Consider the following 25,879-nt stretch of genomic DNA (forward strand, 5'->3'; position numbering starts at 1 on the left):
CACCTGTAGTCCTTCAGAGAGAAGTTTTGCAGATGAATTAATTCTATCTTGAAAACCCCGACCAAACTGTTCTTCATCTTAAAAGTAGTGAGATGTTGCAATAACAGGGAAAATCTCTAACTGACAACTCCTTATCAGTCACCTTTTAATTTCTTGACTTGGTAACAGACAGGCAGTTCCACCCTTCAATACAGAGCTCTACAGTACAGTGACTGGTTACTCTCTGCTATTATGAGCCTTGGTTAGGAGCCACAGGTCTCCTAAGGACACCATTATTTCTGAATGAAATTTCATGATGGAATGATTACATTTTAATTAATTCAATTAAAAAAAGGCCTTCTGTCTAAAATATGTGAATGAACGAATCCTTTATTGTTCTCAAGGCAGCAGGTGCATCACCTTAATGTCAGTTTGACAGTTTTTTATTGAGGAAGGTTTTTGCCACTAGTTGTACTGTTCACTGATACATAACCTTTAATTCACCAGCACTGCAGGAAGCAAAGTGCTGCAGGGAAACAGAACTCAGCCCAAAGACGACTCCTAAAGGAGGACTGAGCTAGTCTTTCTCATGATATAGGAAAGGACTCTATTTGGACCAAGCAGAAGGGAAGATTTGTGTTTTGGAGGTCTTAGACCCTATGCTAAAGGCTTGATCAGGCTCAAGAGGCACAAGATACGAATTACTGCATTAACACAGGTGACTAGACCCTCTACTGAAAAAGCAAAGGAACAGTAGGATGAGGGACATTAATATGAAATTACTCTATATTGAAAAGTGTTTTAAAGACGAAATTTATAAGAAACAAATTTACTGGATGAAGTCAGTGTGCAAGTTCACATGAAGCTTTTCTGCTTCTCCCAACACTTTCACTCTTTTAGGTAATCCAAATTTAATTTACAACCCAGGTCATCATCCCAACCTTTACTTTTTCACTGAACTCTCAGGATATGTGTATGACTCTTTTCAGTTAAGAATATCCTAAGTATCCAGTCAAACCAAAAAACTTCTCGTGTAATTGCTTGCACAAGAAGATAACCAACATTCTTCTGTGTACTCAGAAAGGATTGGTATTCAGAATGTTAAGGCAGGGAGCATTAACCTAAAAATCTCCTAACTATCTCCTAACAATCCTAGTGTGTTAGATTTTTACTTTTTTGTTTTTTGGTTTTTTTGTTTGGTTTGATTTTGCTGGGGTTTTTTTTTCTGTTTGTTTCATTTTGTTTGGGTTTTGGGGTTTATTTTCATTTTTGTTTTGGTTGCTGTTGTTGGGTTTTTGTTTTGATTTCGGTTTTAGTTATTTATTTAGTGCACCAGGGCTCTTTTAATCATTTTCTGTTTTTCTTTATATACTTTCCAAGAAGAAGAGAAGCACAGAGACAGTTAGGACATTTTATACTACAGGAAGAGAATAACAAGATGTGTGATACAGCACTATTCCCTTTGCACCTTAGAACTCACCAGAGTAGTATTTTCTCTCTGTGTGTTAACTTCGTCTTCCATCTTCAGCCACAAAGTGTTTCATTGCTTCACAGCTGAAGTGTACATTGTAGGACTGTTGCCCCCGAAGCACCTAAAAACTGATTCTGGCTAAATACCAACAAGGACTGCTATTGGTGGAGTGAAAGCTGTCCCCAAACCACACCTTCAGAAGAAATCAGTATTAAACATGAAAAAGCAGAATAAAACAGAAGGTATGGAAAAGATTACCAGATGCAGTCATGCTTCAAATATTCCCCAGATCCTCTAAAATGGATTTGTCAAAGTCAGGGTGAAGTTTCAGTTCTGTCTTTGCAGCAGTCTAATTCCTTCCCACAATCCAGACTGTCCCAACATTTACATCCACTTTTCAGCCCTGAGTGCTGCCCATTCTCTCCAGAGATGAGTTCAGTACAGTGTCATGGACTTTGCACATTGTCCATGGCAGATACAAGTGTTAGGCACGCTTGGCACTGCAGAAGACCTTTCCATGTGGGAGACCACACTGGAAACACACAAAACAATGTGTTTCCCCTTCTTTCACATTTCAGCACACCAGCAGAGCTATGAATCAGAGAAGTATTGCAAGAATCAGAGTGACCACATGTAAGTCAAACCCATTCCAGCCACAGCTAATGAAAAATACCTACTAACAGCATTACTGACACAGTTTGTCTGCACTACCATAAGGAAGGTGGTTCCCCTGAACCAGAGCTTGGAATCTCCTGGGAAAACTTTTTGTACATGACTGGTTTTATAAATTGTATAAATTGGCACCAAAGCTTACTTCAAAGGTTACTTCTCCGTAATGGAATTATGAAGCAACTAAATCTTTAAATCTTTCGACCATCAGGTAAGCCCTTGAGGCTAAATCATAGTTTTGTGACACGTTAAGATGCTAACATGTTAGTCTGTTAAAAAATATTTATTTTTGCTCATAGGATTTGATACTGATCTCCATTCAGGAAGGGCTGAAGGAGAAACTTGTGAAAAACATTAGTTTTGATTAGTACCAAAATAACAGGAGGGGGTGAACTTTGAGAAAAGACCAAATGGAAGTAATAAAAATACATGAGTACAAATACTGCAGATGAGAAAACATCGTGACGTACCTCTACATCAAAAGAATTCACTCCAACAGCATCAGAATAGATTGTAATTCAGCAGGCTGTCTCGTTCAGATTGTTCAGAGTGTTTGCCTGAGCCAAACACTGAGTGTTAAATGAACATTGGATTCATATGAAGAGCAGTGAGTGCTGTGTTTAATGTGTAATGGCAACCCCAAAATGCATTTAATATCTTGCACTTATAACAAGAAGAAAACAAGCAAAAGCCATCCTTTGGTACCATACTTATGAGACTTATTCTACTTGTGCCAACCACTTTTCACTGTCTCACCACACTGCAGATGTGCCACAGGATGGCAAAGCAAAAGGTTCAGGGAAACGTAGATGACTTAATAATTTTGGATATTCCTAATGACTTCATTCCCCCAGAAAGCTGAACCCAGAAGAGAGTTTAGAAAGCAAAGAAACTCCTGAATATAGTGATTACAAGACAAATGGCATTACATTTGACAGACAAGCTATTTCTCATTTAACCAGACCTAATGAGTGGCACCCCTGCCCATTGCAGGGGATTTGGAATTAAATGATCATTAAGGTCCCTTCCAACCCAAACCGTTCTATGATTTGATGATTTCTTTTGTACTTCTTTGAAAGCCTTTTCTCTTGTAGTCCCAAGACTAGAAGAGCCTACAGAAAACACTTCCTCTAGGGAGGTTATACTTTCTTGTGATGATTTTCCACCAAATATTCCATTGTAAATAGATAAAATAGCATTGCACTCCTTTCACTAGCTCTGAGCCTCAACTAAGTTTTTTTTCCTGTGTGAATGTATGAATAAAAGGCATTATTTACAATCAAGCTGTGTCAAAATGTTTTCCTTCTTACCCTTCTCAATGATACAGGAAAGCAAAGCACAAAGAGGAGAGTGTGTCTGAGAAACAAAGAGTGAAGTTCTGGCCAGCTCATCCAAGGAAAACAGCAGTGTCTCTGCAGCATTCCCCCTGTCTCTTCTCTTCTAGAAAGTTCTCTAGTTTCCTGGTGCTATTTCATGTGCAGATACCTTCCTGACAACCAGTCTGCCTCTGTCTCTTCCAGTCTGCTTGTCTCCTCAGCCAGCATGCTCACTCTTTTTGCTTGCAGGGCAGCTGGCAACAGAATTAGAAAAAAGCTGGATTCAGGAAATGATAAGAAGTATTGGCCCAGAAAATAACAGGGAGCCTTCTATGAATCCCTGGGCTTGAATCATTCTAGATTTCTTTCATACATATCTCTGGCAATATTTCTTTTCTACTGCAATGAATAATCTGAAATATTTCCTACTGTAGATTTCCTAGTTTAAATATTTTAAAATCGATTAAACCTCTTTCTACTTGAAGAACTGGATCCCTGCATTATTTAAAACTTTCCATGCTCTACTAATTTCTCTTTATTTCCTTATTTAGGTCATAAGTTTAGAATTCTTTTCTTTACTTCTCCTCGCTTTCTTTGTTTTAAATCTGACTCAAATTGAGCACTTCAGGAAAGAAAGATAACACCTATTCTGTGCAGTGTCCCTCTAAGTTTATCAAAGAACTTGGTTAGTCAAATTTTGGTCTTTGTCAGGAGTTGGCACGCTATCCTCCTGATTTGTGAGAGGCTCTGGAAGCACATATACAGGCAGTAGGGACTGGTAACTGCATTCATTTTCTAAGACCCCTCCCCTAACTATTTATCAAAATAACAAAAATATCCACAGAGCTCATGGGGTAAGTCCTTAGAATAGAATAAGTACAAAAATTGCATGGTTTTAGAATGGCACAGAAGATTACATTTTTAATGCTAGCACCAAGAAGGACAGAGAATGGATCATAATGATAGTTCACATCATTTTGTTAAACGCTTAAAATGGTGTCCTTAAGGTCTACAAACATCAGGAAAAATGGCTTTACAATCTTCCCTGTGGTGCAGCAATTATGACCTACTATTGAAAAAGCAGCCTGTTTTCTTCATCCCAAGCAGATGTCATCTGATGGTTCAGGACAGAAAGATGAATCACCTGTTCCTGCAATTAGTTTCTTACTTAAGTGGCTGAGGGAAAATCATTCAAATTTTCTGTGATGTAATTTCCTCATCCATGGAAATAAGAGAATTTCTGTTAATGCTTAGAGATCATGCAAATGCAAAAGTTTTGTGAAGTGCACTGTGAACAGCAGAACGGAGAGCTGCATTGCATGAATGTGAAGATACATTCATAAAATGCAAGTACCTTGCTACTAACTGACCACATTTGGCAGGACCTCAAGTCAATCACTTCAAACCCCTGGTGCCCATAAATTTTTTACACATGCTTACAAGAACAGGCCATGCTTCTGGAATTATGACAGACAAACTCAACTTCAGTTGAATGTTCCAGATCTATTTTTTTTTATGCAATTTGCTTGCTCTTTTTATTGGGAGACTTTGTCTTAGGAAAGGGTAGAATGGTCAGTTATTTTGGGCTGTGTACCCTGTTTACACAGAAGAACACACTGGCCTCCAAGCCCCACCTTTCTGCAGCAGAGCTGTTCCTATGTGTGGCTCACACTTTAAACGTGGCTATAGAGTTAAAAGCTGGGGCTGGGTGCTAGGAGGTTATTTTTGTGACAGTCAGTTATACTTGCAGTTGTGCATGGTCATGAAGATAATTCAGAGTTTATGCTTTGTGGCAAAGCAGAAAGTTTGTAAGACTAGATTTCAAAAGAATTCTCCAATGAATCAGTCACCTTCAGGGACAATTCTGGCAGTTGCTGGCCATACATACCCAGCTGGAGAGGAAGGAGGATGTCTGACTTGACATACATAATTAAGGTAGTAATTTTGGTGTAAAATAAGCAAAGGGCAGATTAACATCATTTACTGTTTGTGTGCTGAGGGCCTGTCCTTACGTCTTCTCTTGATTAAAGAGAATAGCTCCTCAAAGAGTTGAAGGCTTATCAAGTCCTGCAAATAATCACTCTGAGGTCTTCTCCATGGGAAGACAGAGATCGAGGGAGAGGTGCACCCTCAGAGGCAGTCCTGCCTGTCCCTGCGTGTGCATCTGGATCTCACTACAGCAAGTAGGGCATTGTTGGCATTGTCTGCTCAGCTCATTCCCCCATCAGCACTGCAGCTTGCATCCAGCCCAGCTGTCCCTGGTGTTCTAACTGTTGACCAGCAGTCAACAGTTCTAGCTGTTATTGTTAGGACCTATTATATCATCTGAAACAGCAAACCTGAAGGGGAAAGCGGCCACAAAAGAGCATATTAAAGTTTTCATGAAGAAAGGAAATAAATAATTGCTCTTGCACAAAAAAAATAAATCAAGTTATAAATCATACCTACAAGCCAAAAGAGGGAAATTGCAAGAGAAAAAAAAATACCAGTGAAACTAACAACCTAAAATCTTGTGATCACCTGTAAGTAAAGGCGACTTAGAGAACACCTCACAGTGCAGTTTTTACATCATCACCAACTGTTGCCTTGAGAGAGCCACAAATCAGTAAACTGGTAGAAATTCAGATAGTAGCAGTGAAATCAGGAGTTGCAGAGCCACTTCAGTCTTGAGAATCCTTACTCCTTGTGCTGCAAGGGCAGGAGGAGACTTTTGGTGGCTTACTCAGCAGGTTGGATATCCTAAAACACCACTGCTGGTTTTCTACTGCTTACTCTGGCCACTCTAAAGGAGAGAACACATATTATATGTTCTCTAGTATATATCATATAACTGTACGTAACATACACACACAAAGTAAGCGTATATATCATATAGGTTCAGATACTTTCATCTGAAATGGGACATCTTTGTGAAAATCCATTTAGAGAGAGGGGTCAGTGCATCAACACACAAAATATCAGTGAACATTTTTCACATACCTCTGCAGAGGAGAAGCCACTCAGTTCCATACAGCCATGACATACTGCTCCCTTTCACTTGTCTTTCTTTCATTCTACTTTTTTGGTTTTGCTTCATGGCAGTGCTAATCCCTTATCCCACTTGCATCCAGTATTAACCTCCACCATCTGATATTTAGTGCTGCTCTCTGGCCTTGAGGACATCACAGCCTGACCCTTTATGCTTATACTTCAGTTTGAGATTTCATTAATTTGAATAAAAGATATAATTTGCTTTCCATTTTATGGATCAGTTGTGGACAGTTCTTAGTGTGGGACAAAATGATGTTTAATGAAAACTGTGCTGTCTCCTGCCACACAGAGAAGGATGAAGTCTGTAATTGCACATGACACTATATGGTTCTGCTATCCCCCAGTGACCACAAAGGTAAATATAAACAGATACAGGCATTTGTAGTAATGCAGCCTGTCCATACTAAACAGTATTCCATCTAACCAGGGTCCATCCATGGACTTACCCTTCTCACTAGCCTTCCCACAAGAGGCAGTTTTGGGAATCTAGCCGTAGTCTTCTGCTTCATGTAGAAAAGATAGTTAAAATGAGTTGTTCCTTTACCACTAGTTTCATGAGAATTTTTCTTCCATGAATGGGTCATTATATAATGGCTTTACTGCAGAATAATGTACACTACTATTCTTGAGACACTGAAAAAAAATCTGATAATTCTGCTTAGTCATAAACAGTTATCAGATTTTGTTTCAATATGCTGGAAGTCCTTTTCATATCAGAAGCCTAGGACACATGTAAATGAAAGGCAGATTGTAGCTGACATCAAAAATGGTAAAAGAAATCTGCTTGTGAGGGTACTGTGTCACAAGGGATTTATGAGTAAAGCTGTGTATGATTTCTTAGGATTAAATTATTTTCTTGGTCTCTTAAATGAGCACAGAAAGGTCCTGGAAAGAAACAGATCTACCTAGATGAGGAGAAACAGCTACTAGGAAGACTTTCTAGAGGTCTGTAAGGGAAGGATGATTGGGAGACAACTACTTTACATAGAACCAGGATAGGAAGGACACTGGAGGACTCCAGTACCTCTGGGAAAACCCTCAGGAGGGGTGCCATGTAGGGCAGGAAAGTCAGTTGAGCAGGGCATTAGGTCAGTGTTGAGCTCCATGTCAAGGGTCTGCTCCGTCCTGCATGCACAGGGCTGGGGCTGTCCTGCCAGAGTTAGTGCCTGGAACAGGAGTAGGGGTCCACACACAAACAGCTGGTTAGCTGCAGCAAACACTGTGCCGCAACACCACAGAGCATACAGAAAGGACATGGAGTGAGAGGGAAGTGTTACTGCTCTTCACTGCATGAGCCTAAAATTACATCCTCAGGCTTGAATTGTGGTTGCTGAGAGCCAGTGTAGAGCTCATCCTGGCCACAGCTGTAATGCAATCAGAAAATGGTATCTTTATTTGCACTCAAGTCCAAAGCTAATGCAATCACTAGTGTTGCGTTCTTAATGTGGGTCTGTATTTGACCCTGTACTCCCCCACTTGTCTTATGTCAGCATACTTGGAGCTGTGCAACCAGAAGAATAATTATAATCCCCAGTCTTATGTTCACCCTACTGCTTTGCAGTATGGTAAGAACCTCTACAGAGGCTTTACTGCCTTAAACTGCATGTGAAAAGATCTAATTTACCCAAGAGCTTTAGCATGAAGGCTGAAATAAGGCCACAAGGTGGTTGCAGTAACCACCCTTGAGTTCTCGCCTTTTGTGAATCTGAAAAACATTCACTTTTTCAGCTTAAAATGTTCATCTCTGATTTCCAGCCAGAAAGAAATTATTTTAGTGGGCTATGTCTCTTCTATTGTTACTGAGTTATGGCAGAATACATATAACATATTTTTCCTTGTGTCACAAAATGAATTCTTGCCATGCTCCTTTGCATGTTGGGGTGGGGGGGAGGTGGTAGGATAAACAGCAGCAAAACCAGATGAACTCTAAGAAATAAAATCTGACAAGGCCTCAGTTCAGATGAGGATTGATCCTTCTGTCAATCCTTGCTCAGGAAAATAATTTATCATGGACAGCAAGTTGAGTATGTGCTCACATCTCCTTCAGGTCAGTGCTAAAGTTACAGTTAAGTATGTGATGAAGTATTGTGTGGTATAGGAATTGTTCACTGAATTTTGACTAAGCTATATTTCTTGCCTGGAAAATTAAATGTCTAAGCAGGATCTGAGGCAAAGTGTTTCAAAACTAGGTTCCAGGATACAAAAGCAACAGACCAAGTCTGCAGAGGCATACTTAAGCATGAGGGTCAGACATCCAGGACACTGCAAGCAAAACATCCCTCAAGCTCTCACTGCACTTACCAAGTCACAGAGCTGGAGAATTTGGGAAGGGAAGATGGGATGGTTCCATTGTGTGGGATTTGCCGGCTCAGCACTGCCCACAAAACTTTCCCAGAATTCAGGCAGGCAAGGATGGACAGAGAGTATTATTAGATGCTTCTTCCTCTTCAGATTCTCCAGTCTTGCCTACCACATTCTGCTGCCCAGGCTCCATCATAGACCAGAGAGCCACTGAGCTGCTCTGACCTCAGACCCTGCATATGTCCCACAATCAGTTTGACTGCATTTGTTTCAAAAGAAGAAGCCACAAAACATTCTAAAATACCAAAACTAAAATTCAGTCTTCACAGTCCAAATCTAACACTTCTGCTGCTATTGTGCCCCTTATCTCCATTTCATTTTTAATGTTTAATACTGATAAATGACAACAATTAGCTAGTGTCTCTCTCTCTCTCTCTCTTATTTACATGTAAAAAATAGACCACACTGATGCACTATCAATAAACACCAGTAAGTCTGTTGCATCCCAGGAGTTGATAGGAGATGCTGTTAGTAGGGTGCCCTGGGATGAGACCCCCATTTAAGGAATAATTCTCCCACAGTCCCTTGTTGTTTTATGTACACCAGTTACATTATCCAAGTTACCTCATCCCAATTATGTCATTCCTTGTCCCTGCCCCACAATTATGTCATCCCTCTTCTCCACCCGAGTTCCAGAATATTCCCTGCTCCTATCTTCCCAGTTGGTCCCCATTCCCTGTCACTCCTCCCCTGGACCCTGGTTGGCTGCCATCCTTTAACCATGCCTCTGCACCACCCCTGTGCCCTCAACCCATTGGCCCTCAAACCTGATGTTCTGCCCTTCCCTGCTAATATAAAACCTTGGACCCGCCTTTGTTCATGGTTCTTTGTCCCTGGTCCCCTTCTCGGTGGGAATAATAAATTCCCCAGGAACACCATACAAAGAACCCCTCTCCTGTCTTTCATCAGCATAAGAGAACATCATGGTGCATGAGTGTCTGGTGCGCTGAGCTATCCTCTTTCCTTGGAGACAGAACTCTTGGGAAGGCGGTGGTCTCGGCAGCTCCTGCCATGCTGCTGCATATGTCTGTGGCTTTTTCCATGGAAGAAGATTCTTGAGAACTTGTAGATGCTCTGTGGGCAGGGTCTGCTTTTCCAGGCAAACAACTCTTTTCAGGCTTGTTGCACTCCTGCACCAGGTTTTGGAAGTACTTTTGTATATTTAATCTGACTTTCCAAATCATCACACTTCTTCTCGGTCAGTAAAATCCTAATTTCAGGATGGTGCACTTGGTTTGTAAACCACAAGTCATTCTTAGTAAGCTAAGCACTGGACCTGACATGAACTTGCTAACATGACCTAAGCAAAGGCATCATCAGGTTGCCTCCTGAGCTGGCAGCAGGAGGTCACATTGTCAAGTCTGTAGAGTCCAAAAGCAATGTGAGCAAAGCTTTCCTGTAAAATAGAGATACATTAACTCAAGGTTCAGAGTACAGAGCAGTTGTATGAATGGAAACCTCGGATCAGGGATTGCAAAAAAAGAGGTTAATGTTTAGCCAGCTTATCTGCTGACAAAACATTGCCAAAGATCTTCCTTAGCTTCTGATTTCTAAACGGTACACAGCACAATTTGGGTATCACAGGGCAGTTTTGTCCGGGTCTTACCGAGCTGTGTAAGAACAGGGATGACTATATTTTGTTTAGATTTAGCTTCTCTGGATTTTTATTCTTTCCCTGACTTCAGTGTTCAATAATGCATATGAGGTATCTGTTCTTTCAACATCAGAATGAAGCAGGGAGGGGAAAATGGTTTAAAGCTTTTTCAATTGCTGAAAGCTTGTGAGTGTGAGATTTTAAAATGGCAGATAAGTACTTCTGAGCAAATAAATTAAAAACCTGCTGAAGTCCGAATTAGGAGATGAGAGTGTGCATTGCTGCAGTCAGCCCAGCAGCCCTGTATGCAAACACCAGAGATACCTTTTGTGTTTGAAGTGCAATTTGTTGCAATGCCAGGGGATGTGCAACGCTCTCATGTTGAGTTCTGATGCTTTGCTGTCCATCTTGAAGACAGTGGAGAAGATGGAAGAGGCTGGAGCAAGCTGTTTTACACATGCCCTGAAGTGTAAATGACACAGTTATGTATCTGTGGTGTATGAACTGTGTGTTCCTGCTGGGATCCACCAGGACAGACGTCTGGTGAGGGGAACCCCCTTGCCTTGTCCTTGCCATCACTCCTCATTAAGCTTCTTCAAGGGATTTCTTCACATGAAGGACTGATCTGGGCCAGAGCTAGGGATGCAATTTGTTACTATATATAAATATATGTTACTATATATAAATAATTGCTCTCCCATACTGTCTGCTGTCATGGCACTAAGACAAGACATTAGAAACACTGCTCAAAGTAATTTTTTCTTAATCAGATTTTTTAATTGAATCTCCAGTAACTGGTTGTTTGATTTTTTTTAATTTTGCTGTCATCCCTTTTGCTTATGTTCTCTTGCAGATTCATTCTTCTAGGATTCTTGCATAAATTGAGTCGATTTGAAAACTTGCCCAAGTTGGTTTGCAAAAATCACTTTTTAGTGCTGGATTAGCTTATTGGGCCTATCATGCAGGGCTAAAGGAGGAAGCAGGTTGATTCTTCTAATTTGTGGGCATGGAAAATAAATAAGTGCTATTTACCTGAAGTAGAAGTAGGTTGACTCCATCTATGTGCATTTGCTCAAAATTGCATCAGTGTGAGATTTCACAGAACAAACGTCAGTGAATCAGGTCCCTGTTTGAACTTCTATTCCTGGTATCATTGGCAAAATTTTCTAGGACACTGGCCATCCCTGGGAGTTGTGCATTCAGGTGCCCAGAAGACTTTTCAAGACCATGGTTGTTTCCTCTGGGATATTTTTGTGTGGAGTTCATGGTGACAAAGTGCTTGGGGTTTCAGGGAACTCAGCACATCCATGAGTACCAGCCCTACTTAGTTGTTCCCATCTCTGCAGGCATAGCAATGAATGGATTTAAGCAGACTTCTGTTTCCATTCTACCTGCTGGTTGGTTTTTGCATACTCAGGTGATAGCTGACAGAATCACAAGGTAACTAGTGGAGGTGCAGCTGATTTTGAAGTTGTTTCCGGGTGAAGGAGGCTTAGCTGTTTTTTGCAGTTGTCCATGGACAATCTGACAGCATGTGCTGTTTTGATTGTATATATACACACACATATATATATATAAATACTCTCTCTGATTAGCCAGCTCCCTCCTTCTGCTTTCCCGTCTTCCACCTGCCAAAGACTCCTCCTTCTGCTGTGCTGCAGTCTCCAAGAGGGGAAAGGGCCTTTGCTCTGTGCTTGTTCTTGCAGGGTGCAACAGCGACTGCCAGCTCCTGCAGTAACAGGATTAACTATCGCTGTCGCCATTGCTGAAGCAAGAAAAGGTGCAGCCCAGGGGTCTTAATTGGAATGCTGTGTCCTGTCATTAAAAGAGACATAATGAGATAAAAAAAAATAAGGTATGGCACTGCGGATTTGATATGCTTATCTGGCCCAAGAACCAGAATGTCATGGACCTTGAGCAGGGCTTTCAGATGACACATCAGGGGTACCAGTGCACAAAAGCATTCTTCAAGAGGAAGACAACTTACTTCCTGTCTGTAAAGCATCCCTTACAATCTGCTTCATATGCAAATCAGCAATGAAAGAAGAGAGCAAATAAGCAAAGAAAGGAGGCAACATGTTAAGGAAATGTCATTTGATGACAACAAAATGTGCACATCTCCACCTGGATGACAGTCCTTATTGATGTTAAGTATTTGTATTCCTGCAGATGTGTTTACCCTTCAGCATCTGTGGAATGAGCAAAGAGAGAAAATGGCAGAAGCTGCTAAGCTTGACACATATCTTTTTAATAAAACTGCTGTCTATCTTTGTATGGAACACTAAATATTGCTTTAAGAGGGTATCTGTAAGCCCACCACAGAACGTGACTACACTCAGTACTTTGGTGATGGAAGTAAAACAAGAAGTAATGGGTTTGCCTCTTTTTTTCTAGAGATTGAGCATCAAGAAGTTCAACGAAGTTAATTTAAATTTAAGCTAATCAACTGGAAAAATAATCAAAGGAGTTAATAAAGGAGATAAATAGAGGACAGGCATACCAGACCCCAGAAAAATTCTAATGGTGCTCTGAGAAGAAGCTTACATTAGTATAGATCCCTACATGACATAGTCTGAGAAAAATCAGTAGTAGTCCAGACACTTCCACAGCCATCTCAGTGATGGCTGTACCTGTGTCTTTAGAAAAAGGGCAAAAACATTTGCATATAAAGATAAACCCAAGACCTGTGCTTGAGTCCCTGATAAAAAGGTTTGACTTTCAAAAGTGCTAAACCTCATTTGGACTTGCTAGAGTAACCAGCATTGGAGTACAAGACCAGTTACCTCTACAGTCACTTGTAGGGTGCAAAAGCTCAGCTCCTGCTTCTCTCTTACAAATATCAGTCCTGGAACTTCACTGCATTTTACCTGAGAGGTAGCCAGCCACCAAAGCAGAGCTTTATCCAAACTTAATGTTTATGACAATATACCCAGTGGATGACCTTCCTGTCTTGAAATGTATGGAAAAGACTTTTTACATTTGAAATAACTCTTTTAGATTTTTTTTTTTAATTTAAAATTTTAACCATTTATTATATCATGCTGGGTAGGTATTATAGTAGCAGTTAGAGGGAAAGTGTTGAGTACCTTACACCAGCTTAGCCCTTGTTTTTAGGGAGGTGGTGAGAGGACACAGAGAGATATGTGGGTATTTACTGTGAAGGGGGAGGGCAGTGGAAAAGCATAGCAGATCAGAGATGACACATGACATCTTCCTGAAGACAAAAATAAAAGAAAAAGGAAAAATTAAAGTGAAATACACTGAAAAGCATGACATAGAGAGAAAGAGGGAAAGAGTATTTGTCTTGGCTTCTATTATTTCATCTTCCTGCTTTGGTCTGAGCTACAAAAGTATTGTGAAAGCCTAAAAATTCCCTCAGGTTGAGAAAAAAATTTGTTCCATGTTAGTTACTAACATCTCTGTCATAAATTCATATCAAACTCCCTTGTCTGCAATGGCAGGCAGTTCTGGCCTTTTTAACTTTTTAGTACTTAATTCCAGGCCAACCTTCCCTCTAAGGTCCAAACCTTATTCTCAAATCTGTCCTTGGAGAGAAAGTGCAGGTAATGGCAGATGGTTCAGCGTGGGGATGAGTGTGTGCTGCCACGCAGCTGTGTTCAGCCCACACCCACTCTGGCTGCCACTGGAGATATTGGAGCTTCCCATACCTATGGAGTTATAGGATACCTATGGATTTAGGAATCCTAAAAAGGAACACACCAGCTAGTGCTCAGGACACCTCAGAAAAATGCAGCCTGAGGCTGATGTCCAAGAACCTTGAAGAAATTAATAAGGAATGTTTTAATGTAATTTAATTATAAATCCTGCTGTATGTAGCTTTCTGTTCAGTATATAACTATTTTTATTAGGTATAGAATCTAAATTGGAAGAGATGCTGTTGGTATAGTGATCTGATAAAATGAAAATCTAAAATGTTTTATTTTTCTTGTCTTTGGCAAGGACTTTCCTGTAAATTAATGTAGCTACAGACCATGAGCCTTGTGCCACTTCAAGGATTTTCTGTAAGGAAAAGGGTGGTTTATAACTCTCCACATAGAGAAATCAAGCAAAAGCTTAAGGCAGGTGGCTGTGCTCAGTGTACAAGCATAAAACAAGATTGTGACAAAGCAGTAACTACTGAAGGTTATCAGGGACTCAAGGGGACACTGGACAAGTGCCCACTATAAAACAAATAATCTGATGCACATTTAAGTCAGGACATCCCAAAGCTGCAGTAGTTCAGGCTGGGAGAATACCTGGGACAATATCCTATGGCCAGTCACTGCTCTATGGGCACTGCTCTCACAGATTTTTTTCAGCCTATCCTTACCATAACAAAAACAGTTGTTTCCTCTCCCCAGAAGAGCAGAAAAACCAAAGGATTAAGGGGAGAAATTCAGGAGTAACTCTGATGGACTCAGAACAGAATATGTTTCCAGTTAAAGATGTTCTTCTGTAATATGGAAGCCACAGCTGAAAATGTGTCCTCTCTCTTGGGTAAAGAGCTTAAATCCCAAGTCCACCACAGTAAAAAGTGGAAGCCCCCTATTTGGACTACAAATGCATGTGGTTTTTTTCATTGTCACAATCATATGTTTGATATGAATATCAAATGCCTTCAGTAAATTTTACTGCAGAAGTGGCAAATTGTGGTAACCACTAAAACTTCTAATGGCCATAAAAAAACTCGTTTTTAGCTGGCCTTCCACTACTAGTGATCTGATACATGTGACTTCACAGACACAGGTAGCTTTGTGTAACCTGTCTTTCCCCTGTGTAACCACAGTGAGACTGAAGGCCCTCTGTATGTTCTTTGCATTATCCAGGGCAGTTGAAGTGATGATGTTTTCCATGTCTCTGGTCCCTAGGAGTCTGAGAAGCAGATTTTATTAGAAGATCACTAGAAAATTGCAGTGAAAGCTTCCACCTCTGCAGTGAAGACAGGATTGCTAGACAAGTGGTATATTTTGTTGCCTTTGAATTTTCCCAGTTGTATCAGAAGTTACCACAGAATATTTTGGCCTATCTGCTTTTCCAGATTTTATTCCAGATTGGCCCAAATATGTCCTAGAGGAAACTTTTCCTGCTATATGGCTATTTTCACATGTGATGTTGCCTTGGTCCACTCATCCCATCTCACCAGTCTTCAGAGGAAGATCTTACTGTTCATCCTTCCAACAGAACAATTGGTAGAAACACTTGCAATTTTTTTCTTTTATACAGCTTGTTCTCTGACTCTTTCTAACCTCTTTCTTGAAATTGCCTCATAACTACCTCAATTGAAGTGTTCTGTGTCACATAGTTTCCTGTATTTCTTTCAAGCTGATGAAGTCATTCCTTTCAAGCTGATGAGCTGCCATGCTTCATGTCACAATACCCCCTTGGAAAAGAAGGCAGCTAGGCACACCTCAGTACCCTGAAGCATATTTTGTGTAAGTGCCTGTTAGAGTCAGAGCACCAAATCCTTACCACTAAAACATTGGCTACTTCGCTGCATTTTTTATGATATATGCTGGTTTTGCTTTTAAAAATAACATGAAAAATTATGATAGACATTTATCCCAAGAAGTTTGAAAGATTTTTGCTTTACTTCAGTATTGTCAGTGTATGAATATTTTGAAAATGTTCTCTTCTGTGTACATCTACTCCTAATGTATCATTGTATGATATAAGGTTGTATATAAAGATATTATATATATATATATATATGTATATATGTATATGTGTGTATATATATATGGTGATCACAAAGTATTATTATTGTAATTACAGTCAGCTTCTGCAAAATGCATTTCTTTGGAATTGATTTGAAAGATTACATAGTCAACCCTGTGCAGGTTGCTTTCATTCTTTAACCTTCTCCTCCATTCCAACAAGTATATTATGGATTTAATTCAACACAATTTTCAGTACTCTCAAAGTTAAGCTGTAAACAGATCCAAATAATAGATAATTGATTAAATTCTAATTGTTAAGAGCTTTGTTTAAGGAAAACAAGCTAAGGGCACCCCTCCAGTTTGAAGTCAAGGCCCTGGCCAGGCCTTGACTTTACCTGGATGGAGAATTCACCAATAAATCAAGATGTTTTCTGCATCAAAACAATATTCAAGTCAGTTTGACTTGGAAATCAACAAATTAATACAGCAGCTGGATCTTTACAGTGAGCTTGGAGAATTGTTATCCAGACATAATTTTCCAATTCATCATTGATTTTTCAAGTGGTGCAGACTCTGGGATGATAGTACATTTAGTACATTCAGTAATCTATACCATAGATCATTTAGATCTTATATCACATATTCATCAATTATTATAATATCGCATAATATCAATTATGCATCTTCTTAGGAAGTTCCTAATTACTGTAAAAATGTTATTTACAACATGTATACATGTGCATGTATTTTACTTTGATGGTTTTTCATGTTCATAACAAGGAAACAAATAACTTATCTTTAACTACAAAAAAGGGGGTGAAGCAGAGGCTACGCCTCAGAAGAATAGAAACCCTATATATTTTACATTCTCAAGAAAAACGTACAAGTCTAATATATATTGTAAATTTTCTGAACAGTTCTTTCTGAACAGTTCTTTTACAGAACCAACTCCACCAATTATCAGGTATTCTTCTAACAGTTCTCAGAAGTTGGGGGAAGATCCTTTGGTGCTGGTCAAAAATCCAGAAACAAGACAGATTAGAAGTCCATTTCAATTAATAACCTGGAGGAAAAGGTATGCTTGTGTATCCACAGGTTCAAGGCAGAAGTAACTTCCTAGTGAAGAACATGGAAATTTATCAGCTGCAGAAACAAGCGGATGACCCCAGGAGCAGAGAAGTGAGCACACAGACATGAAGTGCATCAAGACCACAGTTGACAGCCAACAGCTTTTATCCCACATGCAGAAGAAGTGGACTTTGGGTTTCATGTAAAAGTGTGGGAAATTATTAATATTGTAACACCTTGTTTGTAAAATCGTGGTGTGAATCATGTTAGGATTCAGAATCTTGTGGAAGAGATACAGCCAATGAACATGAAACTAAATCATGTTATCATCCTTATCACTTTGTTATCACTTTAAGTGATGCTATCTTTCCTGTGTCACTTCTTTTGACTGACTCAAAACAAAATGGTTAGGTGGCTCTGGCCAATGCATCAGGCCTGGGCACCATCTGCTTGACTCACTCAAATCCAGAAAAGCCATTCTTGACTTGTTTGATAAACATGCCAGTGAGTGGATGGCCAATTACAAAAAAAATCCCTCCAGAAACTTTCATGGTTCATTTTAAATCTTACTAATGGATAAAATATCTAAACCAAATTCCTCCATGAGGTATCCTATGAGCCCCAAGAATTAGAAATCCTTGTCTCAGTAAGAATAGATTTGTGTATCACATTCAATTTTTCTGTGTTAAAGCAGAACAAAGATAAAATTTTAGATGTCACTCCAAATCATGCTTTATACAAGAGGTGACATCTTGGTGTAACTTCACATCAATCTTAGGCATACCACCCAACCATGGTCCAGCCATTGCAATTACCAAAAAATAGAGATTTTCTCATTTGTAGAGATAGAGTTTGGCTCACCATTCCAGCAAAGGTCAATGATGGTCCATGTAGCAATGGGAAACTCTCTCTCCTGACACCCAGCATAAAAATAATAAGAGAGGAGAGTCACAGAGCAAAGTTTGTCAGTCAATACACACCTGATTGCAGTGAGTTTACTCGTGGAATTTCAGAGATTCATAGTAACTCTCCTTTCACCACCAAGTAGCTTCAGTAGAGGCCTTGAAACAATTAAACAAATTAAGCTACTGGTTATGCAAGCAATCTCAGTCCACCTCTCTTGCTTTGAGTGGTTGGTTAACTGATGTTCAAAGTGAGACATGCCACTTTGCAAAGCAGAAGCAATCAATTTCTTCATATTAACGCATAGACATGAATGAAAGAAATACCCAAAGTTTAAAAAAGGTCATGGTTGAATGGTTTCTTTAGATAGTTGAATTTTATACCATCATAGAGAGAACTTACAAGAACAAGTATATTCATATTAATTGTTATCATAATTCTCCTGGTGTTTGTACCTTGTCTACTTCATTTGATCCAACAGATGATGAACAGGGCTGCTAAGTAAGTGTTCTTAGTTCAAACACAAGGAGGAGATGTTGGAGTCAGAGGCACAGTGTCTGCCCTTATCTGTGATACCTGGCTCTGACATCCAAGAAAGCACTAAAGTTCATATAACACCATGGAAACAACTGTTAAGCAGAAAAACTAGGAGTGTGAGTGTAAGAGAGTTTTCTTAAGTCACTAGGTAAAAAAGTTAGAATTTAAAGTTTAAGCTCTTTTAAAAAACAAAATATAAGATGGAGGATTTAGGGTGTTGTCTCTTCTTTCTTCTTTCTTCTTCATGTTCTTATTCTAGGGGGTTTTGGGTAGTAATAAATGATCGGATAAAAAGTGCTGCAGCACTTTTTAAAAAAAAAAAAGCACACAGGTGTTGGGTCTTTGGGTCACTAAGAAAAATAATTTACTTGGCATTTACTAATTGGGTAAATAGACATATAAAAAGCCTTGAAGACATTCTTTGTTAGCCATTTTGCACCTTTCTATCTCAGTACATGTATTATAGATAAGAGAAGAATTAACAACCAAGTCTGAACAAGAGAAAACAGCCTCTCATCAATCTCAGTCCAAGAGAGAAGGAGAACCCAGCCACCAATGTCACATTCCAACAAGTGCCAGCCCTGCAGTATTAATAGCATGTGATGAAAGTTTCCAGAAGCTTCCAGTAAGGTCTTCTTTTTAAGGCTTGTCATTCATGGTCACCACTTTGAAGGTTTACAGTGCTTGGAGAAGCTGAACATATTTTTAATGTATTTTTCACATGTACATGGTCCCGAAAGCCCCTGTTTCAGTGTGGCCTTCAATACAAAAGACAACTACTGCCACTGCTGAAGTAGGTGTCTTCTCTATCACATTTTTCTGTACACATGCCAATATTTTTTGGGTGGGTAATTAATGTCTGAGATATGACATAACTATGCTACATCAAAGTAACCATACGGGTAATTTCTCTAATAGTAACCATGAAAGTTTACTTTCACCTAAAGATTCTGTGTAAAGACGGAAAGTTAGCTTAGTTAGTTAATAGTCTGTAAACTGACTGAATCCATTTAGAGTGGATTTGAGTATTCTTACTTCTGCCTTCCCAAGGCCAGGTCACAAACCTTATGTGGTCAGTGGCTCAGTGACACCACTTAAAACTGCAGTCCTGCATCCTTGAATGGTCACAAATGACAGAGGGGATTTCTGCCATGATTTGCATCAGCCTTCCCCCAGTGACTGCATCTATGCTGTCAGAACATCATCTGCTATGATGTGACTTCCTAGGAATTTTGTTTATATATCTTTCTGGTAACATTGAAAGTTGCCCTCAGTTTTTACCCCAAATGTCATTCTTTGCCATTTCTATCAACTTAGTGACACACCAAATATAGTAAAGTAGCTCTAATGACATTTATTAATATCCATTGTTGGCGCTTGTTGCCAGCATGTTTTGCTGTTGTCAACTCAGTTTATATGTCTCCTTTTGCAGACCTTTGATGTTGTCTTTTTATTACTTTGTTTGAAGCATTAAGGATCTCTGGGAAATAGCTTGCCTGATTTCTAAGGAAGTACCTTGCTGCTCATCCAGCCATTGGCTTCTGTGATGACATGATCTGCTTTTCCATTATCTTTGTGGCTCCTGTTGTCAGTTGTTTGGCTCATGTCGTGGCACCAGCTCCTATAATAGCCAAACTCTTTAATCTATTGTCACATATAACCGGTCTGGAAGATACTCTTGCCCATCAGAAAATAAAAATCCAAACATATGGTAGTTGACTAACTTTCCAGCCCCCTTGGCAGGGGGACTGGACAAGATAAATTCCAGAGTACCCTTCCAACCTTAAGTATTCTGGTGGTTCTGGCCCATGGTTCTCGCCCTTCTCTTGCATCTGCTGCCACACTGAGCTCTACAGACATCTTCTGTTCATTTGTGTGTTTTGTGGTTGGTGGTTTCCTTTGTGCTACACTGAGCTCATGTATGTGGAAGTTGTCACTCCTTGGATGCCTGCTTGTTTTTGTGGTTTTGTTCCTTTGTTTCCCTTTTTTGTAGACTTTTTTCCTCATGACATTCAGAGGGTTTCCAGTTTCTTTCCTCTCTATTTGGGCATGTTTTTCTTCTTTATGCCACCACATATTCTGGCAGCAGCTGGATTTTGTATCTTATCTTTGTTCTGTCTTCAAATGGAAGGTTGTGTACTAGACTTGCCCAAGTCATTGTGGAGTTATATGGCCGCTTTGGTTATTTTCCTTTGAATGCCATTGCCTTTCATCCTGGTTAGGAATCTAGCAATAACTTTTTCATGTTTTAAAGCTGCTCCTTGCTCAAGTCAGTCCTTTTGCCTTCATTATAATTTGATCAGTCTCTTGTTCTCTTTTTTTGAGTACTCTCACTCAAAAAATAGATGATTGCTTTATGTCTCTGGGAAGCTGAGTGTGCCTTTTGAGTGTTTTAAGATTTTGGATGGAGCCTTCCAGTCTGACATTTCTGGATGCTGAAGTTGCAGGTGATGGCATTTCCCACCATCTAATACTGCTAGTTCTCAATTTTACTTTCTCTTTTTTTATCCAGCCTCTTGCAGTTTTTTACTTGTTCCATCACAATCAAAAGAAAATAGTTTTGCCAAAAGAATTAATAAATTCATCTATTTTCAAAGGCCTCTGCTTTGGAATTAGGATATTGGTCACAACCACAAGATTGTTTCTTCATCTGAGGAGTTTAGATTTCACTGTTGGGAGCACTTCTGGGTTTTTTCCTGACCCTGATTTGTGTACTCTTTGGAAAGTCTTCTGTCTTTGTCAGCTGTATTTTCCTGAAAAACGGCTACATCTGAGTAAAGACCACAGTCCCCTTCTCCCTTAACTGAGGGACTGACTGCCAGATTGCTACAGCTTTATAAAGAGAATGAATAATGACAGCGCCATCTTCTCTTAGGAGAAAATCTGTGGGGAAAGTTCCAGGTGTTCTTCCAAATACTACAATATGCTCTAGCCTGCTCAAAACTGCAATTATATGCTGTCAGTATTTAACAAAGCTTCACAAGGAAATGATTTTCCTCTTTGCTTACAGCATAGTCCATGCACCAGTTGTCTTCTCTGTCTATATTACAGACGTGGAAGACAACATTACACAAGTTTATCCGTGGTGTTGTGTTAGAAGTATTATGCATTGTGCTTAAAAATATGCTGAGCATAATAAACAGTGTTAAGCGCATCTGTCTCATGGGGGGTGTCATGGTTTTAAACCAATAACTAAGAAAATTACTTATTTCTTGCTGTGAGATATGGATTAGAACAAGAGCAAAACAGGCATAAAACTTAAAAGGAATAAAGAAAGTTTATTGACAAACTACAATAATAAGAACACCAGAATAAACTTCCAGAAAAACCTTTTCATCTCCTATCTACCCACTGTTCCCTTGTTCACATGACAACAGAGACAAAAACTTTGGAACTTTGGAGGTTAAAACCTAAAGTCCTAATTCTTGCTACGGTCTTTTTTCACCAGTCCTTGTAGAGAAACAGAAGTTTCTTCCTGTTAATTTATGGAGTTTCTCACAAGAAAACTATTTTTGTTATAGTTTTCCATTGCCCTAATGTTAGCTGCCCAGAGCTGCTGTTATGAGAGCTCACTCCTCCCATTTTCATATCACTCTGAGGTGTGTATGGGCCATGAGTCTAGGGATGGCATTTTAAGGATGTTATTCAAAGGCAAAAAGTCTTCATCTGTTTCTGTGAGCTTCACTAGACAACAGTTTTCTCATTGCCTCTTAAGGCTTCAAATCTCCCAGCACTTCACTATACCATAATTACTCTACTTTTTACTCAGATTTACACTTTGAACACTTTATTCCTCCCTACATACTTTATCATGAATTAAAGGAGTTCTTTTCAGGACTTCATCGTCCATCTCCATAGTTTTAACAGAAAGATACTTCAGCTAAATTAAAGCATCTTCTTAATTCTCTACCTTTTCTGAAGCTTCTTTTCTTTCCTGTCACTGGTAGTTTATAAAGTCTCTTTTCATGTTGATCACTCTCCTTTTTTTCTCTCTGGATAAAAAGATTAAACCGCAAGTCTCATCTGGGTAATGAAAGAGTTAAAATCTTGCCCAAGCTGTTGTAGGTAGTTCTGTGGCCTCGGCTNTCATCTGGGTAATGAAAGAGTTAAAATCTTGCCCAGGCTGTTGTAGGTAGTTCTGTGGCCTCGGCCAGTGCAGGAACTGGAGCCGTCTGTGATGGAGAGTTCCTGATGGCTGCTCTGGAGAGTGTGGTCGCTGCCCCAGCCCGCTGCAGGCTCAGAGTCTCTCTCCTTCTTCACTCAGCAGTTTCTAGTGAATTTAGTTACAGCAAAAACCCTGCAGCCGAGGCAGAGATCGGCTCAGCCCGGCCCGGCCAGAGCCCGGGGAAAACCCCCCGCAGGGCCCACATCTCCCGGCCGGGAGACGCGGCAGGCCCGGCCCTGTCCCCGCCCGGCCGCAGGGCCTGGGCTGGGAACGGGAGGCCGGAGCTCTGCCACTCTTCACAGCCAGGAAACAAAGAGAACCAAGAGAGCTCTGGTTTTACACTTTAAGGTAGGGTTCACAAGTTGATCCCACTTTTCAATGGCCTAAACTGCTGTCAGTTCTCAGCAATGACTGATAATTGGTCAGGAGAAAAGACTCCAGGCAGTTCCCAGAAACTTCAACTTCCTTAAAGGTAAAGTAACTCCATGACAGGGGGGAAGGGGAAGCCAAAGGCAGAGAGCCTTTTGGAAGAAGTACTTCCCACTTTGTGGGAAATTCTTCCTTTTCCACTGGAAAAAGGTGTCTTACAGCAATTATTTTCCAAATCTCTGCATTAAATCATGTTGTGATCAGAGTAATGTAGTCACAGTCATATAATGCAGGGAATTCCTCCTACTTTTTGTCTGGGCAGCAAAACATTAACATTGACAAGCTACCACACTAATGTGGTGACATTACTGAAGTGCAAGGTGGGAATAGCAATTCACCAACACATAATTCCTCATGCTTTGGCCCTGAACTGTTTAGGGTGCTACTGGTCCACTAAAGCAGCAGGCTCAGATCTGTGAACAAATCAGACAAATTCTATGGAATTAACAAATCAGACCCTCTCAGAGAAACACTCTGCTCTTTTGTCTGTTTGAAATCTCCAAGCACCAGCAGTCTCACACGTGCTCTGCACACAACTCTTCTGATAGCACCCATGTTCTTGTTGGCTGGACTCCTTGGCTTCCCTAGCCTTTCAGCTAAATGAATCCATAATCTGGTGTGACCTTGCTGTTTGCTGGTGAACGAAGCTTTGGCCAGACTTCCTGCACACCACCTGAGGCTGGTGAGCAAACAAGCATGTTTGTGGGAGGCTGCAGCATACCCACTCCATCAGAGAGGTTTCCTGGGTTGGTTAGTGCTTGGTTTAAGTTATTGTTATCTTGATTATTTATGTCATGGCACTGTTGGCACAGCTGCTCAGGAAGTAAAAGGTAGGACAGCAGCTTCCCACCAGCCTTCATGATCCTTGTCAGACCAAGAAGTACATGGCAGAAAAAAACCTTATCTAACCTCCAAACATTTTCACCTCATGCTGGAGACTCTTGACACTCACCCTGTGCCCAACAGCAGGAAAAAATATTCAGGACATGCACTTATATGTCTGCAAAATTTTTTGTATAGTCTATAGTTTTGGTAACAAATGTCAAGCAAATTATAATATCTCTACTGCTTTTAGATATTGATCCCTCAAACCACCTTGTAAAAAAGTAACAATTACTGTAAAGAATATTGCCGATCACAGCTAAGCTTCAGGAGCTCCAGCTGGAGACTGGGAGACGGGCTTATCTTCTGACTCATAACCCAAACAAGCTCCTGAATATGCATTGTACATGGGAATAGATGAGAATGCTCTGGAGGAACAGAGCCAGTAAGAATAGTACTGAATGCAGATAAGGTCAGACCAATTCTGGTAATAAAGGCTAATTAGTAAATCAGCGATGGAGTGTTTCAATAACACTGGCTGCATTGCATCAGAAAAAGGAAAGTCAGAGTGCACCAAATGTCTGAGGGGATGCCCAAAGGGATGAAGTCAGCACACTTAAGAATTATCTCTACTTAACCATTGAAGGGCTGTGTATGAGACCCATGATTTTATTCACTTGACATTTTTTCAGTTCTGGAGACCAAAAATGCTCTATGTAGAAAGAGAAGTGTTGAATGATGTATTTTCAGCATGAAAGGGAAGCAGTTGGTCTTAAAGAAGGGTTTAGATTGAAAGCTAATGTTCCAGAAAAAGGTCTAACCCCACTTGAAAAAGATTTTCAAGGTAGAAATGACAGGTCATTTAAGTGTTTAAGTGAAAATGTAAGTATACTATGTTGTTTTGCAATGAAGAGGAGAAATACCAATGACATGATCTGGACCAAGCATTAGTATACAAGTCATACCATAGGTCCGTATCAGATTTGGCATCAAACATTATTGAGACTAAAAATGTAATACTGTCAGAGAATTTCTGAGAAAAAGAGAAGTGAGCAGAGGAATAATTAACATGTGTATATCACTTATGTTTGCCTTTGCATGTCAACAACCCTGCCTTTTCAGTGAGGAGGAGGAGGAGGACTGAAAATAGGAACATTTCTTTTGCTGTAGAGTGCATTTTTATGAAGGTGTCAAATGTTAGCCTTCCCTGAGGGGGCTGAGCTGCAGCCACTCAGACCTGCGTCTGAAAAGCAAGAATGAAAGACAGCCTTAGTCTGTCAAAGGGGTGCCTCTTCAGTGCCTGTGCAGTGGAGATCTAGTGGGGAGAGCTGATTGCCTGGTGAAATAGACTGCTGACAGCACTTCAGCACTGCAGACATGACAGTGGTCACAGCACCATGTAGAGACTCCATACCATGGGATTGCCAGCCTAGAGACAAGGGTTTCTTCTCTTCACATCGTCATCACTGTCTTGACAGCTACAGGACATAGCTACACAGCTTCTAGGTGAGGATCCCAGTGACCCTGGGAACAAAACTCTGCCCTAACAAATAGTAAAAAACCTCCCTTGTCCAAGGAATTTCTATTTTTTTTCACCAAAAATGCACTCTAGAATACTCTGCAGACTAGGGAGACTAGGAGGAGTGAAGGGCTAATAAGATGGTGAGATTACATAGGACAAAACACTTAGTAAAAACAGGTGGCAGTGATGGGATTTCAAGACATCCTTTTCAAAGCTTTGTCATTGTAGGGGTTTTTTTGTTTGTTTTTTGAGGGTTTTTTGCTTTATTAACACACAGATAATATCAATTATTAATCAAGAGGTGAAACTAGGAGCCTTTTGTAAAAAAATCCAGTCTTCCCTGCTTTTCACTCAAA

General features: G+C 40.1%; 2 long non-coding RNA genes across 2 annotated transcripts; both read left to right on the forward strand.

Annotated features, from left to right (window-relative positions):
* Positions 1-1,271: 1,271 nt before the first annotated feature.
* On the forward strand, positions 1,272-3,398 carry LOC117243736. The gene is made up of 2 exons (XR_004495591.1): positions 1,272-1,692; positions 2,029-3,398. It is a non-coding gene; the product is annotated as an uncharacterized LOC117243736 (long non-coding RNA).
* Positions 3,399-15,240: 11,842 nt separating this feature from the next.
* Positions 15,241-17,463, forward strand: LOC117243737. The gene is made up of 2 exons (XR_004495592.1): positions 15,241-15,852; positions 17,009-17,463. It is a non-coding gene; the product is annotated as an uncharacterized LOC117243737 (long non-coding RNA).
* Positions 17,464-25,879: the final 8,416 nt, after the last annotated feature.

The sequence above is a fragment of the Parus major genome, chromosome Z, assembly GCF_001522545.3.
Source record: "Parus major isolate Abel chromosome Z, Parus_major1.1, whole genome shotgun sequence".
NCBI classification, from domain to species: Eukaryota; Metazoa; Chordata; class Aves; order Passeriformes; family Paridae; genus Parus; species Parus major.